At 22.1% G+C, this 19,281-nt stretch overlaps 1 protein-coding gene and 1 long non-coding RNA gene across 7 annotated transcripts in view; one reads left to right on the top strand and one right to left on the bottom strand.

Annotated features, from left to right (window-relative positions):
- Positions 1–19,281, bottom strand: part of LOC102672386 (elongation of very long chain fatty acids protein AAEL008004) — a 50,702-nt gene that overhangs the window by 27,664 nt on the left and 3,757 nt on the right. For 4 of the 6 annotated variants that reach the window (XM_006611179.2, XM_006611182.2, XM_006611181.2 and 1 more), the window contains exon 1: positions 7,834–8,378. The exons of the other annotated variants lie outside the window; for them this stretch is intronic. The gene's annotated coding sequence lies outside the window, so the exon portion shown is untranslated. Of the gene's footprint in view, positions 1–7,833; positions 8,379–19,281 lie in introns of those variants that run through there. 6 annotated transcript variants of the gene reach the window in all.
- LOC116185014 lies at positions 16,914–18,352 on the top strand. The gene is made up of 2 exons (XR_004149712.1): positions 16,914–17,045; positions 17,887–18,352. It is a non-coding gene; the product is annotated as an uncharacterized LOC116185014 (long non-coding RNA).

The raw sequence follows: 19,281 nt of genomic DNA, 5'->3' as shown, positions 1-19,281 counted from the left end.
AAAGAAATAAAAATTGATATTTTGCACATACAAATTTAAATTATAGAAAAAATGTATATCAACGCAATTTATATTGAATTGATAATTAATTACTTCATCATTGTGAAAATATATAATTAGTAATAAATTATTTATTATTTATAATTATAATTTAATGTTATATTAGAATTTAAAATGATTTTTTGTATATTGTAAGTGTATATTAAAACACTTTTTTTTTTAATTTTTATTTTTTTTAAATATTTTATTTCTAATTATTTAAATTATTTTTTTTATTTAAATAATTAACAACGTAAATAAAAACATAAAAAATATATAGTAAAATTGAATAATGCATTATAATATTAAATGAAATCATTTGTTAATAAAAATAAATATGTTGAGCATTCTATATTTGAAAAAGTATTTTTGTATTCTAATTATTTCTGACTTATTTTTAATATAATAAATATAATTAAATAAAACAATTTTTTAAATAAATTCATTATAATTAAAAGTCTCAGATATTTATTTATTTTTTTATTTCAAAAATTTTGTAATACTTGATTTTTCTGTAAATCAATAAATTTATAAAAACAAGATATTTTTAATTTCTATTAAATGAAAATATATAAAATACGATTAATAAATAGAAAATAGATTGATTTGGAAATAAATTTAATAGTTTTATGTCATTTTAAACAATCTATAAGTAAAATTTTAGATCTATTTCTATTATTGTGCAATTTATGAAAAACTAACCTAATTTTATTTTTTGTAAAAGCAAATAGTGTATTAAGCATAATACGTTATGATATATTTAATAATATAAAGCAAATAATAGGCTTTAATTTAATTAATTTAAAATTCTTTTTTATTTTCATTATTATTTTAATATTTCATTTACGAGAAAAATAGAAAAAAAATTAAATTATATTGGAAACGAACAATAAATTATATTGAAATATATAAAAATATTTATTTTAACAAAATCCTGAAAATGATGTTATGCACCAGTAAAAATATTCATTTCTTTCCCGTTATAAATTCTTATTATTCTATCTTATTATTATAATATCGGAAATAGTAGTTATTTAGCATTGCTTTGTATCGTTATATATAAAAATAATCAACAATCTATGCGGGAAGTTTAAAAAACTACAGGGAGAAAGCAAAACTCGTTTCAGTTTCTTTCAGAAAATTTGCCGGGTGTCGCAACGTCCTCTCACGTAATAACTAAGCAGATATGTTGCCGCGTGATTGCTAGAGCATGCATAAATCAGTATATCCAAATGTATCGAAGAAATCATTGATTCTTGATTATTTTCCACAATCAAACCAATGTGTTTTGTAAGTATACTTTACGATATCGTTTATTATAAAAATGATCAAGTTTTTCATACATCAATTATTGCTCGAAATCTAATCTAACCTAACCTAACTTTATGAAATGTAGAATTATGTTATTTATGAATAATAATTATATATTATTGATTATATATTATATATTATTACAATTATATATTATTCATTTTCTCAATTTTTTTTTCTAAAGATAAAGTTAACAATCCATCTATTGAATTATATAAAAATCTAAGAAATTCAAACGATTAATATTTTTATATCGATGATAAGTTATGCTTTTTTAATGTTATCTAAGCTTCAAATATTTTTTATCAAACGATACGATATATTCTCGATATCCGATAAAATCGATATTCGACTATTGTCTATTTATTAAGAATAATTAAATCTTGCTGTTCCAATCATGTTCCGCTTTGATCAGCATGAAAGATATAACATTATGATTTTAACCAATCATTTCGAATTCATCGCCAACGATGAGGGAACGAATACTTCCGTATGTCATCAAGGATTTTAAACGCGTCAGACATTGAATTTGTTCTTTGGTGGTATATTTGATCGAGTATCATTCCACTCACGATGTTGCGTCTAGTGGAACAGTCTGACCACGAAAGTATATTATTTTAAAAGTGAGTGAATCATTGAAAACAAACTTGTTTATCAACGATTAAAATTTATATATAAGAATATTAAAAGGTTAAAAAATATAAAATATTATAAATGACTAATATATGACTAATATGATTAATATAAAAATAATTTTTATGCATTTGATGTATGTTTTAAGGAATTATTTAAGTAGAAAAATATATTATAAAAATAATGAAAAAGAAAAATGATTCTAACCTCTTTTAGATTGTTGTAATATTTATAATAATTTCTATCTTTCTTTTCATATAAAAATTTTTAAAAATTAATATAGTTCTATCATTATAATATATATTCAAATTTTATCATGCCAAAGTAATTATATTAAAATATATAAATGTTAAATCTTTAGTTAGAAATAATGATAATCCAGAAAATAATTAATGATCCTTTTTATCTACAAAGAAATTATTGTTATAGATAAATAATATTTTATTATTATTATTATTATTATTAATTATTATAACAAAGAAATAACAAATTTTTATTATATCACATATGATAAAATTTCTTCAAGTTTCAGGAATAATAATTAAAAATTCAAGAATTTGGAAACGAAAAATATATTTTAAATTAATAAGAATGAACGAAGAATCAAAAAGATTATCAAATTTTTTAAACAAAAATGAATTTTATATTCGTAATTTAAATTCAAGAAAAAAAGTCAAAAAAATAAAATTTGAATTTATACATATCATATGTAATTCTTGTCATCGGTAAAAAATATATTTTAAATTAATAATTCATAAAAATAAAAATACAATTGTAATGAAGATAAAAAAATATATTTAAATAAATTTTATTATTTGCAATAATTTAAATAATATAAAATGAATACAATAGATTCAATGAAAGAAATGCATATAAATTTAATTTAAATATAAGTTAAAGTTCAGATCATCGTTCATTCTCCTATTTAATTGTATTTAAATAAGTAGGAAATGAATAATATAAATTTAAGTAATAATTTAAATATCTTTTACATAATACCAATTTCGATTTCGGAAAATATCCTATTTCATATAATTATATAAATAAATAAATTATATAATAATAATTGTAATGTAATTTTCTTTTTTTATTTTAATTAGAATGATTAATTATGTATTAATCTTTCATTATATTATATATTCATGAATATAATAATTAAAATTGACGTCTAAAGATTTCATTAAAATAATTATCAAAATGTAAAAAAAAAATATAAAATTCTATAAAAAAAATTATATCATTAATATTCTGACAAAAAAATTATTAATATTCTGATATAAAATCTTTCGATGAATGACGTTTGTAAAAAAAAAAAATTATTTAAATTCTTTTTTTTCGGGAAATTTTTAAATAATAAATATTCTAATTAAATATTACCTATTTTTATAGAATAAAAAGTTCTCTATATGTATATAATTATATTTTTATATTTTTAATCAATATATAATTATTACTAATTTATTTTTCTTTTCTTAAAATATTAAAGTATTTCATATTAAAAATTAAAAAATATATATAATTGAAATATTTTAAAAAATAATTTATATTAAAAAATAAAATATATGCTGAATAAAATATGTTAACTGAAAAAGAGAAAATAATTTAAACAAAAATAAAATTACAAGATAAATACAAGATAAGGAATTAGTATAAAGTTTTTATAATTTTAATGATAATATTTTCTAATCTTTTTAGGTAAGAAATTCATTTTGATATATTGATTTATACATAATTAAGTTTTCATGCCATAATTTTTAGAATAAATATTTTTATTTACTTTATGATTTTTTATATTCATTAATTTAAAAAGAAGAAAATTTAAAAAAAATCAATATTTTAAGTTAATTTTAAACTAATTAATACAAACTAATTTTAAACTAATTAATACAATAGAGAAAATATTTTGAATACAAAATAATAGAATGAATATAATAGAAAAATATTTTGAAATTTCATCATTTTGAAAATTATTGATATTGATTAATCGACATATAATGAATTATAAATATTAATTACTTCTAATTTTAGTCAAATTTTGATAAAATTTTTATTGGACAATTTAAAATTAACAGAAGTCATGACATATTCTTAATCTTCGACGAATTTTTCAGGAAGTCTGTCGATCGTGCAAGGACATTGCATTTCGAGATTCGAATCGGCAATCAGGAGAAGGATCCAAGATTCGTTTCTTCCGGTTGTGAATCTTCTCGAGAAACTATTGACAATCATTAATATGCATTTCAAATCGTGTATCGAATTAAAAGAATACAAAAAATAATCCTTTGTTTTAAATTTACCAGTTTCGATGATATTTAATTTACAAAATTAAATATTATATTTAATTTTACAAAAATTATTTCATAATTTAGAAATAAACTCATTTCTTTGATTCGATTTATCGATGACAATATTTAAATTCATGATAATTATTTTGTAAAATTAAAAACCAAGTATTTTTTATTTCCTGATTCGATGACAATATTTCATTTTACGATTTTTAATTATTTATAAACTAAGAACTAATTTATTCCTTATTTTCCACTTTAATTTGATTTATCGACAATAATATTTAATTTCACGTGGATTATTTAGTAATTTAAAGATTAACTTTTCTTTATTTTTTAATTCAATTTATTAATATTTAATTTTATAACAATTATTTAATAATTTAGAAACCAATTTAATTTTTATATTTTGATTCCATATATCGCGTATCAAATAACAAAATACAAAAAATAATATTTCCTTTATTATAAGGATGTAATAAATATTCGATAATATTATTCAATCTCATGATAATTATTTCACAATATTAATTTTTATGCTTCATTTCTTATATTTTTTTATATATATGAGAATACAAAAAAATTTTATAACTTTTTACTTAATAACTTAGTAACTTTTTAACTTTTACATACTCCATTTTATAAATTTATATAGTTTTTATATATTTTAAGTTGACGCAATTATACTTTGATAATGATAAATTATGTAAAATGGAAAATAATTTTGAATCAATATCTAATCCTAATTACTTTGAAAATTGTATGAAATATATTGTGAATACAATTACCAAATTATTTTATTTATTTTTAATTAATATTTTGTTAATATTTATCATATAAATGTGAAATACTGTTTTCAGCTTATTATTTAGCAAATCATCTAAATTGTTTTTGACCTCTGAAATTATCGTCCAAAACGTTAAAAAGTTCAAGAGAGATTATTATTGTTGTTATTTCAGATATATTTAACAGTGAAACAAACAAAAACATAAACTTTTTCCAATTGAAAATAAGTGATTTATTTAATATAAACGAGAAATATAAAAAAATTCTAAATAATAATTAAATATTATATATTATATTAAATAACATTAATATTACATATATTTTTCTTATATTTTTTATTTTTTTATTTTTTATATTTTTACTTTAATTTTATTTTTTAAATACAACATAAAAAAATGTATTATATATATTTATGTGCAATAATTAATTATATTTATACAATTATGGGCCAAAAATTTGAAATCACTTATTTTTTCTTTAAATCTTTTACTTTTGTTACTATTATTTCGAAATTAATCCTACAGATATTAATATTTTGATAGATTTTTTATAAAAAAATTTTCTAATGAATTCTAACCTAATTTTTTTTAATTCTGTAGAATGAGTTATTAGTTTCAAACTTTTTTAACATATATATATATATATATTTATTTTTCATTAATCTAGTCTAATTTCTAATCTAATATTTTTTCTATTTTAATTATAAATAGAAAGAGAAAGCAATCAATTTAAAAGTGGTTATTTAATTGACAGTGATATATTAATTATCGATAGATCGAATAGTCATTTCACATAGATGATACAACAGTAAAAGTTCGAAAATCTACATATAAGTTAAAGAAATTAAAAAATAAATTTTTTTTTGAAACGAAAAGAACGACGACGAAACAAAGATGAAGGTTTTTCAATTTTTGCCATTTAAAAATATTTCAATGACGGCAAGAAGACCGCCTAGCCAGACAAACGTACGTCCCTTAAATAACTGCGACGCGATCGAGTGGAACGTGAATCGAAGTCAAATCGATTGCTCATGTGATTCGTGATTCATGGGACAAGCAGTGCACGCGGAGAAACGATCGAAAAACGACGCGCCAATATGGAAAGACGTTTCGGTGTTTACATCAACGAACTATGTTACGATTTGATCGTTCGTTTGCTATGATCTTTCAACATTATCGGTTTTCCATTATTATCTCATTGACAGGAAAAAACATCGATAATATCGCGAATTTCGAATATTCTTTCAACTTAAAATGTTCATTGTTGAACGTAAGTTTTATTCTGAAAATATATAAATATATTTATGTTTATTAATAACGATAATTTACTGTTTTTCAGATACTTGTATACGTTTAACTTTTTTAAGTAAGATACTCGTTAAATGTAATAATGAATTATATAATAATAATTTGCTGATATGAGCCTATACGTACGCATTTCTTACTGATTAAAATTCAATTTGTTCGATTCGATCGTTGTCAAACTCCTATCTAAAAGGTTAGTTTTCTCTTTTCATGATATATCAAGATCAATTACTCTTTTCATCCATTAAAGTCCATTACATTTTACATTAATATAATATTGTACTTGTAATTTCTTTCAACAAATATATATTATATTATAAATAATTGTACATAAATATATTATTTTACTGCTTCGTTTTTAATGAAATAAACGAAAAGATTCGAAGAAATTATTCAAAATAATATAATTCCATACTAAAATCAATCGAATTGTTGTTATTTATATGTAAATATGTACTTATTTTAATTTCTACAATGATATTGACAACTATTAATAAATTTTTATTAATATTTTCTACGTTAATAAATAAATAGTATCAAGAATTTCATATTTAATATAATTTATTTATAAAGTTTTCATTCATGATTTGTAATATATATTTATATTTATAATTTTTACGAATATTTAGATATCCTAGTTATTACAAACATATAAATAAGATTAAAGTATATTTATTTAAAATTTTCAACGTAAATTTTTTTCACAGGTCGTTTCCAAATGTTTATCAATTATTTCTAAAAATAATTCAAATAAATTTTTTTACTGTAATTAATGTAAAAGTTCTCATAGAATAGACATCTCCAATATCTTTATGATATTTTGTTAGGAAAATAAAAAATTATTAAAGGAAACATAGAAATGTATATTCAATTGCCAACACAAGGGTTAACGAATCCGTATAAAGTAAACATAAGCGCCACCTTGGTAGGCAATTTAAAGATAATATTACGCGCATTCTGTCTACACATGTATGTTTAATACACATATATTTTTTTGTACAAATATATACCTACATCGATATCGTATAGATACGGTACGTATCACTTAGTTTATTACCGATGGCACATTACCGAGTACAAAATAATTGCAAGATAATATATACACTGACCCAGAAACAACGAAACATTTCCAAGTTTTCGTTTTCTATTCAGAACGATCGAATTACACAACTTCGTAATGTGAACACATCGAAACGATTAAGGGAAGAAAAAGAAAAAGGAAAAATACGTAACGCATTTGTAAAACTAATTCTACTAATTGTGATACGAGTACAAAGCGTAAAAATGAACAAAACGGGTGAAGTATATTATGGTTTCAGCGATTAAATCGAAAAAGAGGCGCGCGCACGAAATCATTTCCGTGCATTTCTGTCGATTTGTTACGTCACATATAAGAAGGAAAAACAACCGCGCGAAGTGGTTGCGCTTCTATTGGAAGCGAGCGTGGCAACGTTATGTACTTTCAGCTCACTTACCGGACGATCGGCCGACGACAGGCAATTATGTATCTCACGTAATCGTCTTTCCTTAACAATCGAACACACACTGCTCTTTTTCCGTGCTGTCACTGCTGATCAAATTTCTTTGATGAAAATTTCTCTCTTCGTGAATCACGTCTTTTTGCCAAGTTTCCTCAGATTTTAACGTCAATTATTCGATAAATGTTAAACGAAGAAGAATAATAATCAGGCACGACGAGTCCGCTATCAATCACGACGATTTCTATGATCGGATCACAAAAAAAAACGCGATATTTTTTTTATCAAATTCTTAACGATCTTTCTCCTCAAACTTGACTTTTTACAAATTCGTATCAAATGATATATCAAGGGAAATTAAATTGAATAAAACGAAATGTAAAACTAAAAAAAGAGAAATCGAAAAGAAAAAAAAAAAGGAAAAATAAAAACGTTAAAGAAACCAAAGGGACGAAAGTCTGCTTCCGCTTATGCGATACCGATTATATTCGTACGAATAAACGCGCTACCGCCGTGCCAAGTTGCGGACTGACAGCAGTCACGCCGGTGGATTGCTTTTAACCGAGCCGCCATATTGGTATCGCATCCCTTCTACTTTTTGCGATCCTTCGACTCTTGACGCGAGATCGGACACCTTCATGGACAACGTTTGCCGCGTCTCTTGTCGCCCTTCACGATTCTTTTGCTCCTTTTTCCTTCTTATATTAATGTGAATCATTCAATTCTTTCTTTTTTTTTACATATTTAAAATATATACGTATCTTTCTAGGATTACTTATTATTTTATATTATTATTAAATAATATATATAATTATATAAAATATATATAAATAATATAATATATAATAATATAATTAANAATTTATTTTTTTTATCTTTATTAATACATTCAATATAAATACTCTAATTTTATTTATTCTTTTTTTATTTTATTTGAAATTTTCTAACAAAATATATTAATAAAATATTCAATTTTCAATATAATTAATTTAACAAATATCTTTTAAATAAATTGTAGAATGGCTGCAAACTTTATGGAATTATACACTTATATCTTTTCAAGCAATGTATTTTAATTTTTAAATAACGCATTAATAATGACTATCATTTTTGAATCACTTGCTGATTTATATTCTTGTTTTATTCGATAATGTTTTTTCAAATCGTTGACGATTCTTTCTCCTTTGAAATATTAAAATATAACATTCTGCATTTTTTTTTCATATTAGTCAATTATATATTTAAATTTATAACCAAAAAAAAAAAAAATTATATATATTATATATTTAAATTTTCTAACCAAAAAAAAAAGGAAAAATAATTAGCAATAAATTAATAGTAAAAAATTATGTGAATATATCTGATTCTATTAAAAAAAAAAAAAAGAAAAATAAGAAAAAAATTTCATTAAAATCTCAATATCAATAAATATTTGTAAGTCTCGATATTACGATGCAAAAAAAAGATAATGAACAGCATAATAACATATATCTTTGAGGAAAATTTTAAAATCTTCAACAAGATTGGTCCGATGGTCAATAAGTTCGGACAAAGGTTTTTCGTTTCGTTTAACGAACGTGACTGATGTCGGATAACAATACGCAACAAAAAGTTTAGCGATTTGAAAAATGTATGTGTACGAACTCTGTTGAACTTAGTTGAAATACAAATATTCGTCTACGCCTCGTCTCTATTAAAAATTGTTAACCTAAGTAAATTTTATCCGTGAACATTTTCTTAAAATACCAATTAGAATTCGTATTGTGAATTTTGACGGTTCGACTCGGAATTTGCGTTTTAAAATCACAAACATTTTATTTCGAGAACAAGATTCATCACTTTGAATGTTCATTGTCTTATTATGATCTGATCCGTTTCTCGACGTATGCGAAAAATTTCGACATCTCATTCAGAATTCATTCCCTTCATTTAGAATATTTCTTAAAAAAAAAAAAAAAAAAAAAAAAAGAAAATTCGACATTCATGAGTTTATTCGATTCGATTCCGATACAAATCGAAATTATATTAATTTTTATTACGTTCATTTATCGCAATACAATGCGACTTAATTTGTTTGTATTATGTGTATTTATTGTATTATATTTGTATTATATGTATATTATACGTGATTTATAAATCGTAATGTGAAATGATATTGCAATATTTTCTGTTATTATCAATCGGTTCTTATCTTTTCATTAATCATATAATTAATTATGAAGAATAAAAGTTGAGAGGAATATTATTAAAAGAAAAGAAAGAAAAAAAAAACAAAAATATCAAGAATATAAAGAAAATAGTTTTTTCTATTTCAATTCTACTTTATTCATAAAAATATTCGATATAAATGCAAGAAACTTTTTATTTTTATTTATTGAATATGCAATTTTCAAAGTTACTTACTTCAGTTTTAATCTGTTGATGATATTAAAACAAAACTATTAATTAACTTATTATTTTCTAATATCAATGATTTTGAATTTTTTTTTAAAAATTAAAAAAACAAGGAAGAAAGTATATTTTATATTTGTTAATTTTGTAAGGATTTTTTAAAAATGTTAGAATTGAATTTGTATTAAGAAAAAATACAGTATTTCTTGTATATTTATGTTTTAAAAAATTTTTAATAATTTCGAAATTAATTTAAAATTTTTTTTATTAGAAAAATTATTTCAGAAATTTCAGTGTGAAATTGCTGCGTCAATAAGGTGATCTATTTATCAATTATAATTGTACTATCGTCATACATTATAAGCAAAAATTAAAATTAAAATATTGCGTAAAATTTAACCTTTCGTACACTCGAATCAACAATTCAAAATTTTCCGATTTGAATAAGTTTCTCGTAATAAACTTAAATTTTCACGAATATCATAGACAAAAATGAAAATTAAATTATTACGTAAAATTTAATGTTTCGTATGCTCGAATCAACAATTCAAAATTTTCCGATTTAAAATTTTCCGATAAGTTTTTCATAATTAACTTAAATTTTCATGAATTAACATATAAAAGTTTTACGTAATTTATAAATTGTAATGCGAAATGATATTGCAATTTCAATTTGCGTAATACTTTTAAAGAGCTTGAAATGATATTTTAAAGAAAATTAAACATAAATTAAAAATATTGTCGCCGTTCTAATTACCGCATCAATTCAAATAATGATCGAGAGTCATCTCTCGAATTATCGCATCAAATGGTGCCTAAAAGTCACTTCTCAAGTGCAAAGGATTAATATTAGAATAAAGAATTATATCATAAGAAAATCATATGCTCTAAATATTCATTCATTTTCCATGTTATGCTTCCTCAATTCATTAATATAATATAATATTCATTTTAGTATATAATTTATCATTTGTTAAAATTTGTCTCAAACAATCAAAAAAAAAAAAAAAAAAAAAAAAAGATTATAGGAATTAGGAAATAACTTAATTAAAAGATATATATATAAAATATAATTTTTCTTGAGAATTATTTCTACAAAATAATGATTTTATATATATTCAAATTTTGTTCATTTGTATCATTTCAAAATATTGATTTAAAAAAGAAAGAAAATACTAAAATTTTACTAAATTTCACTCTTTCAAAAGAGTGCTGTTGTTCTATTAGAAAGATATACTATTTAATATATAACTTAATCTTACTATTATTAATTTCAAACTTTTGAATAAATAAAAATAATATGTAAAGATTATAAATAACTGTATATATAAGTATAGATACAGATTTATTATTTCTATGATTCCAAAGTTTTTATCAATATTTTATAAAAACTAATAATAAATAACAAGAAACGATATAATAATTGAATATTAATTACATAATAAAGTAAAAATAAGTTGATAGACAAATTTAGATATAAATTTATTTCTATAGATCAAAAATGAGAAAGATCTAATCTTTGTTAGATTTTTAAATCCTATAGAAAATTAAACAATTTAGATAAATTTAAATAGATTTATTTCAATGGAATTTTTATAAAAATATTTTCTAAAAAAAATATCTAACCTAACCTTTTCTTACATTTTTATATTTTGTGAGATACATTTTATTAGTTTTAAATCTAAGTAACAAAAAACTTGGTAAATTTATATATGATATAAATTATAATTTTAAATTAGAAATAAATTGAAATTATCAAATGTTTTTTTTTATAATCTACTATTAGACTTTGTTCACAAATATAATATCTTATTTTTTTTTTTATTTCAATAATGTGAAATCATTGACTAATATTTATCCACAAGTATGCATAACGTCAAGTATATGAAGGCGTATCGCGATTTAATTTCTGAAACAGTATTTTCGCTTGATTCCGTATATAGTAGAAAGTAAAAACATAACGATTCGTACGTCCACTTTCCAGACTCGCAGTTTTACGGCTTATATAGTTATATGCTACAAACAACGTAATTAAAAATGCTCGTATAAAGAATGCTCGTTCACAATGCATAATACAAGGACTTATATATATATATGAGAACTAATATAAGAAAGAATTCATATTTTGAAAGAGAAAAAATATTTTTGTTTTAAGGAAATACCAAAAGATATACTTGTAATACTTTTTAAGAATTGCAATTTTACAAAAATAATTCTGTCAAAAATTAATATCGATTTAACGTGAATAATTAATTTTATCCAATCTTTACATATTAAATTATATACATATCCTCAATCTTAATTTAATTAATTAAATAATTTTTGAGCTAAAATTCGAGCTAAATATATATATATATATTTTTTTAAATATATTAATATAGATATTTTTTCTCAATGCAATACTTATTCATGTCATACAAATATACGGTTTTTTTTCTTTCAATCTCAGAAACCGATAAATAGCAATTATAAAACTTGAGTCTTTTTCGGATGTGAAGTATTGAAATTACGATTCGAAATAGAAAAATTAAATATAACAGTTACATTTCCGATAATATAATGATATCATATATTTTTTTTGTGTGCGATTATGATATTATATTATGATACGTTAGTTAGTTGTGATTATGATGTTTGAGTATAATGTTATTGATTCATACATCCACATTTCATTGCAAAATCGTATTGTTATAGTTAGGTTCATAAATATCCGATTTCTTGACGCATAGTCGCTGTGCGATAAAACATTATGTAAGAAAAAATGTTTTCTACGCAAAATCTTTTTGCGATTCAAAATATGGAAGATATACAATGCTACATTTAAAGTTTGATATCTATTTTTTATGCGTATTATGAAAATTACTAGATCTAGTAACATTTTGCATTGTTTTTCTTCTTCTTTTTTCTTGTATGCTTTTAATCCTTATAAAAATATAAGATCATGTGCAATGCGCATGTTCCACAATTTATTGCACAGCGACTGCGCATTATCATTTATAATGGACTTAGAATCCTGTGATCACCAGGGAAGAGTCCATGTGTCATGCGATTTTCTGATCGCCAAATCCAGGGAATCCGTCATCTTTCGTAACAAAATAATTTTTGGCCGATGACGCAATTCATTGCTTACATCACTACCTGTATAAATGTTCTCAATACTATTTGGATAAATAGAGATCGGTGATTCGAAGTATTACTGTTTTCAAAGATTGGCCTACGTTCAAATTGCTTATAATTTTAAATAACAGTATTTAAAATAAAAAATAAAAAAAATTTGTATAAACTATTTTTTGACAAATGATTATGAACATAATTAATTTACAATACTGTTTTTTTTATATATTAATTAATATATTACTTGAAATTATTATTTAATTTTTCGAATGTGTAAAAAATTTCAATTATATATTTTTCGACATGAATTTGAAATAATTAATGATAATGAAATAAATATTTTTTTTATTATATATTTAATATGCAATATTTAATATTTTCCTTTTACAAAAATGTTTCCAATATAACTGCATTTTGCAATTTAATATGCAAAATTAATTTCAATGTTTATATCATAAAATGAATAAATAAATAATTAATATTCATAATAATATTCATATTCCAAATGTATATTTATTAATTCTAAAAAATGTAAAAAAATTATTTATTCATAATAAATTGTAGAATTTTTTTATTTTTTTTTATTTATTTTCTTATAATTATTAATTATCATATTTATATGATATTTCAAAATATATTACAAAAAATATTACATTCACAAAAAAATATTATGTATATGTATCATATCTTAGAAAATGTAAAATATTTATATAAATTTTATATAATAAATTTTAAAGAATTATTATTTATTTATTCTAAATAATAATATTTTAAATAAATTCATTTACTATATTTTAGACAAATAAATCTTCAAATTTCATTTCACTTTAATAAAATTATTTCATTTATTATTTCAAATATTTTTTTCAAAATATAGCTGATACTTCCTTGTTTAAAATTTAAGAATTCGAAGAAGAGACATTTCAGAATATGTTGAATCATTGACTGAAAAATGATCTACGTTATCTTCGAAAGATGTCTTTTAAGGAGAAATTATAATAAAACAAAACTCTATAAATTTATATTTATAAATTTATATTTGAATGAAATCTAAATATGGTTGATAGTGAGTTCAAGTTCTCTCATACATCTCGATTAAAAATTTTTTTCGATTAAAATTTCATTTTAATATCTCTCCCAAATGCTTTTAGCATTTAACAATATTCAAATTCAAGACATATATATTCGTCATCATAGTCATTTATGGCCATAATGTGTCTTTGAACTTTTTTTTGACCTTCCTCTGATGATGATAGTCCTCTCGATCGAGGAATTACACAAACTATTGGTCAACAATTTTAAATCGTTTCTAGTCAAAATGAATCGTAGTGATTACGTGAAAATTTTACGAATCGAGAATAAATAGTTTGCTAATGTTCACTCTACTAATGTTCATTTGTTATTCTATTTGCAAATATACAAGATGAAGTTAAATGTTACAATCAAGCAAAGAATGATTTTGCATGCAAAAATATATAATATAATAGTCGAAAAAAAATAATAGAATAAATTGACTTATTTAATTATTTAGTGACTTAAATGATTTTAAAGTATTTTTTCTATTTTCTTTTATATTAAGATAAAAGAGTACATTTTTTTTTACATTCATTATTTCTTCTAGATAAATTATAAATAAAAAATAATATACTGTGAAGTTCCGATAAATAAATAGAATAATTATTTATCAATAAATTGAAATAATAATTTATTATATATATTTTATATATATTCCTAATTTTTCATAATAGATAAACTTAATACTTTTATCATTAAATAATTTCGTAATATAGATATATATTCGTAATATAATATAAATTTTTATTTATTTAAAGAATTTAACAGTAAACAAATAAAGAATAAAAGATTACTTAGCAACAAAGATTTCATTTTATAATAATTTATATAATTTATATAATTTATATTGAACGTTAATTGTTTCTTAAAAAAAAATTATTTGTATTTATTTTAAATTTACTTCTATTTAATTTCTATTTAAATAAAAGAATGTTATCTTAAACATATTATCAATTGTATTATATATCAATTGTTTTGCAATTATAAATAAATTTTGTTAAAAATTCGTTCGTGTCTATCACTTAAGATAAAATAATATAATAAATATAAAATACAATAAAAATTTTACTCGAATAATTGTTTAAATAAATATTTATTTTGGTAATAAATAATCCTGACAAAAATAATAATAGAGAAAAATATTAATTAATAGGTTATAGTCCACAACTTTTGCGTATAATGACATATATACATATATATATATATATGAAAATGAAAATGAGATTTAAAAACATGTCGATAGTCATGCATACTCACATTTTTCAACATGACATTTATTACACAACAACATTTGATTATATTTAGTTTTCTATTGCTAATTGAAAGCGAATAGTTGCTTAAAATAAGCGAAAACTATAGCTCCATTGAAAGAAACAAGAAGAAAATTACAGCATTATTGAATTATTGAGTAATAAAACGGAAGTTAATTTCAAAAGAAATGATCTTAACTACAAATCTTAAACAAATCAAAAATTTATTTGAAGTGAAAAATATTTAATATAACTTATAACAAATATTTAAAATAATTGAATTTGCGATATTGAAATATAGATAATATTGATTTATTTGAAATAATAATAATTATAAATAATTAATTATTTCTTCATATTTTTATTTCAAATTTAGCAAAAAAAAAAATAATTATAAATAGTTGCAAATATAAATTATATTATATTTTATAAATGGAAGTTATAATATATATATATATATATATATATTTATATTATCAAAATAAATATAAATTCTATTAACGTCATTTATATTAGAATTATAAAATGACATTATTTAAAATAATATATCAAATTACCTGAAATAATTATAAAATAACATGTCTGAAATAATATTTCAAATAACGTCATTCCAATTTAAAACTTAAAACATATTCTATATCGAGAATATTTTTTCGCATCAATAAATGCAAGATTATATTTATGTATTACGTAAAATGATAAATATGAAAATTATTTAAAAGAAATATATTTAAAAACTAAAATCATATTCGTAATCTATATAAAAACATAATTTTAATTCTTAATCATGTTATATTCATATTGAGTATATTATAAAATTCAAAATAAAAAAAATATAATAATAATTAATGATATTTCTACAAAACGTTCAACTATAAATGCAACGCCTACTTCTAAATGTACAAAGGCATCAAATATTGATCGCTAGTGACATCTAAACGTCTCCGCGCTAGACATTACATTTCTAGTTAATAGAACTTGTATAACTTATCAAACATCCAATGTATGTACTTACTAATTACAATATTTTCATGGAAAACAGAATTGAAAGGATGTGCTGCCTCCAATTTCGGAACAATCCATTTCCCTTCCCTAGCACAGTTAATCACAGAAAGGACGAATACACTGAATATACACGAATGAAACCACCTGTACAAATCGGTGAACGTGCAGCGGTATCTCGCTGCAGCAGTAGGCAGTGAATGGCTGTCGCACGCGGAGCAATTGCCCAGTTGAAGAAGAATTCAAGAGGAGTTCTCGCGTTTTCCACATGGCACACGACCCAATTCGTCGATCTTACATAACCGACAACATTGGATCATTCATGCTCAGCTGATCGTAATACATGCGCGCTGCCTCCAATTAAATGCGCGATCACCGGTAAAATATTTTTTAATTCGCTAAAACACGAGTGTCGAAGTGTTTCAAAGATTAATTCTTTGGGTTTTAAAAGTCAAGGATCAAAATTGGTATCTATATATGAATCTAAAACAAATCCAATACGAAAGATTCGTTACAAAAACTATCGAGTACTATTAATATGTATAATTTATTCTTATTTATAAAATAATTCATTCATTCTTATAGGTTAGGTTCAAATTTTTAAATAAATAATTGTAAATCTATTTCAATATTTAAATAAATTAAATCTTTTAATAAATAATAATTGAATTATTAAAGTAAAAAAATATATTTTATTTCATTTTTATAAAAAAAATTCCCATAATTTTAAGTTTTCTTTTTATAACTGTTTAGAAGTAATGTTTGGTTTACGAACTATTATAGGTTATTAAATTATATAATATATTAAAATACATAATTTTTAAGGAAACTAGAAAATTAGAAAATTATTATTTTATGAAATAGATGTATTAATAATTATATATAATATAATTATATAATAATAATTATTTATTATATATATATTATATTTCTATATAAATATTGGAATATATGTATATTTTTAAATATTTTTAAAGAATTTAAATTGTGGTCTACCAATGTTTGAATCTACTTAGAATATATTTGGTCTTGCCACTAATTTTAAATAATCATGACAATAATTTAATAATTATTCGTTTACTTTATTAATATCGCAGAAACACATAATAGAATCAATATATAAATAAATAATTGATGGAAAAGCAAAAATATTCTTTTTTTGAATTTTAAGTAAACAAATAATAAAGATTCGATAATTATTCGTTTTCTGTTTCATTAGTGTCACCGATGCAGTTGACATAAGATTTTACAAAGTAAACAGAATAAGCTTAAGACAAAGCGTATACGGTTCGATTTAATTAATCGACCGATAACAGAGGACCCGGTACACAAAGAATTTGGCCTTGGCCTACTGTTTCACCATTCGTTCGAGAAATGAAAGAACGAATCATCGTCGCAAAAGTCGAGCGTGAGCGTCGATAGTCCATTGCACAACGGTAGAAACGTGCCTACGAATGTTCTTTACCGGCTGGTAGGCTTTAATGGAGCGATTCGTACCATTTGTGAATCATGATTAACACGATTCGGTATGCTCGACATTGTGTCCCGTTTTTCCCACCAGCTGATGGATCGCGTCTAGAGGCCTCCTGACCTACATTATTTTTCGCAACTCGACCCATCTTTTTGTCATTCAGTTCTTATATATTATTACATTTATTCGAGCGAAAGAATGTTGGGAAAAAATATGAAACAATGTAATTAAAAGGAATAGGAAAAATAACGAGATATGAATATGTTTGAGAGTAGAACTGTCTAAAGTTATTTTTCGATAGAGGACATTATATTGAGAGTGAAAGTTACAATCAATTTCAACAGCTCTCGAGAGTTTTTTCTCTAATATAAATATTTTTACATTGTCCTAAAAGTGTGAATCAATATAAAAATAAAACTCTCAAGAAAATATTCAAAAAAGAAAGATTTGAAAGTATCTATTAGTATATCTCGATCACGATATATCGAAAAACAACGTGATTCTAACTAGAAAATTAATAATTCGAACTGATTCAATGATCGAAGTTCCTTCTTCGGTTGTCTCGATTACGTGAAAACAGTTTATGGCGCAGGGACAGGGAGGGAAATTTCTCATCGAGCGGGCTACTGAAGCCCGACTCATGACGCGGGAGAAAGTTTCGGTATGGACGAGAATTACAGAACATCGAAATAAATAATAATAATTCTTCCGTATGTAGCAATCAATTGTCTAACTAAATTTTGTGCAAAATTACGATTTTGTCCAATTGTAATTACGATTATAAATGTAATTCATCTCGATAATTATTGTCAATTAATTATCCAATATAATCAATCACAATATAAACAATGTACGAGATATTTTCTTTACAAAATATCTCGTATGCAATTTTAAAACTCTTAAGTACGTTCAAATAAAATGGTTCAATTCGAATATAATAACAATTTCTGATTACTCACTGAGTTTACGTAATTAAATATAGAAAAACGAAGAATCGAAATAAGAAACGACTCGATAGCCACGAAATGTCGATTAACTTAATTCCGCCTTTCTAGTTGCCTAATTCTCGATTCGATTAAACGAAGGATCCCCATGAATTTGTTTTGTTCCGGTAATAAGCAGAGCGTGACTCAAGGAGAAAAG

Source organism: Apis dorsata, unplaced genomic scaffold (genome assembly GCF_000469605.1).
Source record: "Apis dorsata unplaced genomic scaffold, Apis dorsata 1.3 scaffold_85, whole genome shotgun sequence".
NCBI classification, from domain to species: Eukaryota; Metazoa; Arthropoda; class Insecta; order Hymenoptera; family Apidae; genus Apis; species Apis dorsata.
Note: the sequence above shows the minus strand (reverse complement) of the source record. Positions and strands in the feature narration are given on the sequence as shown.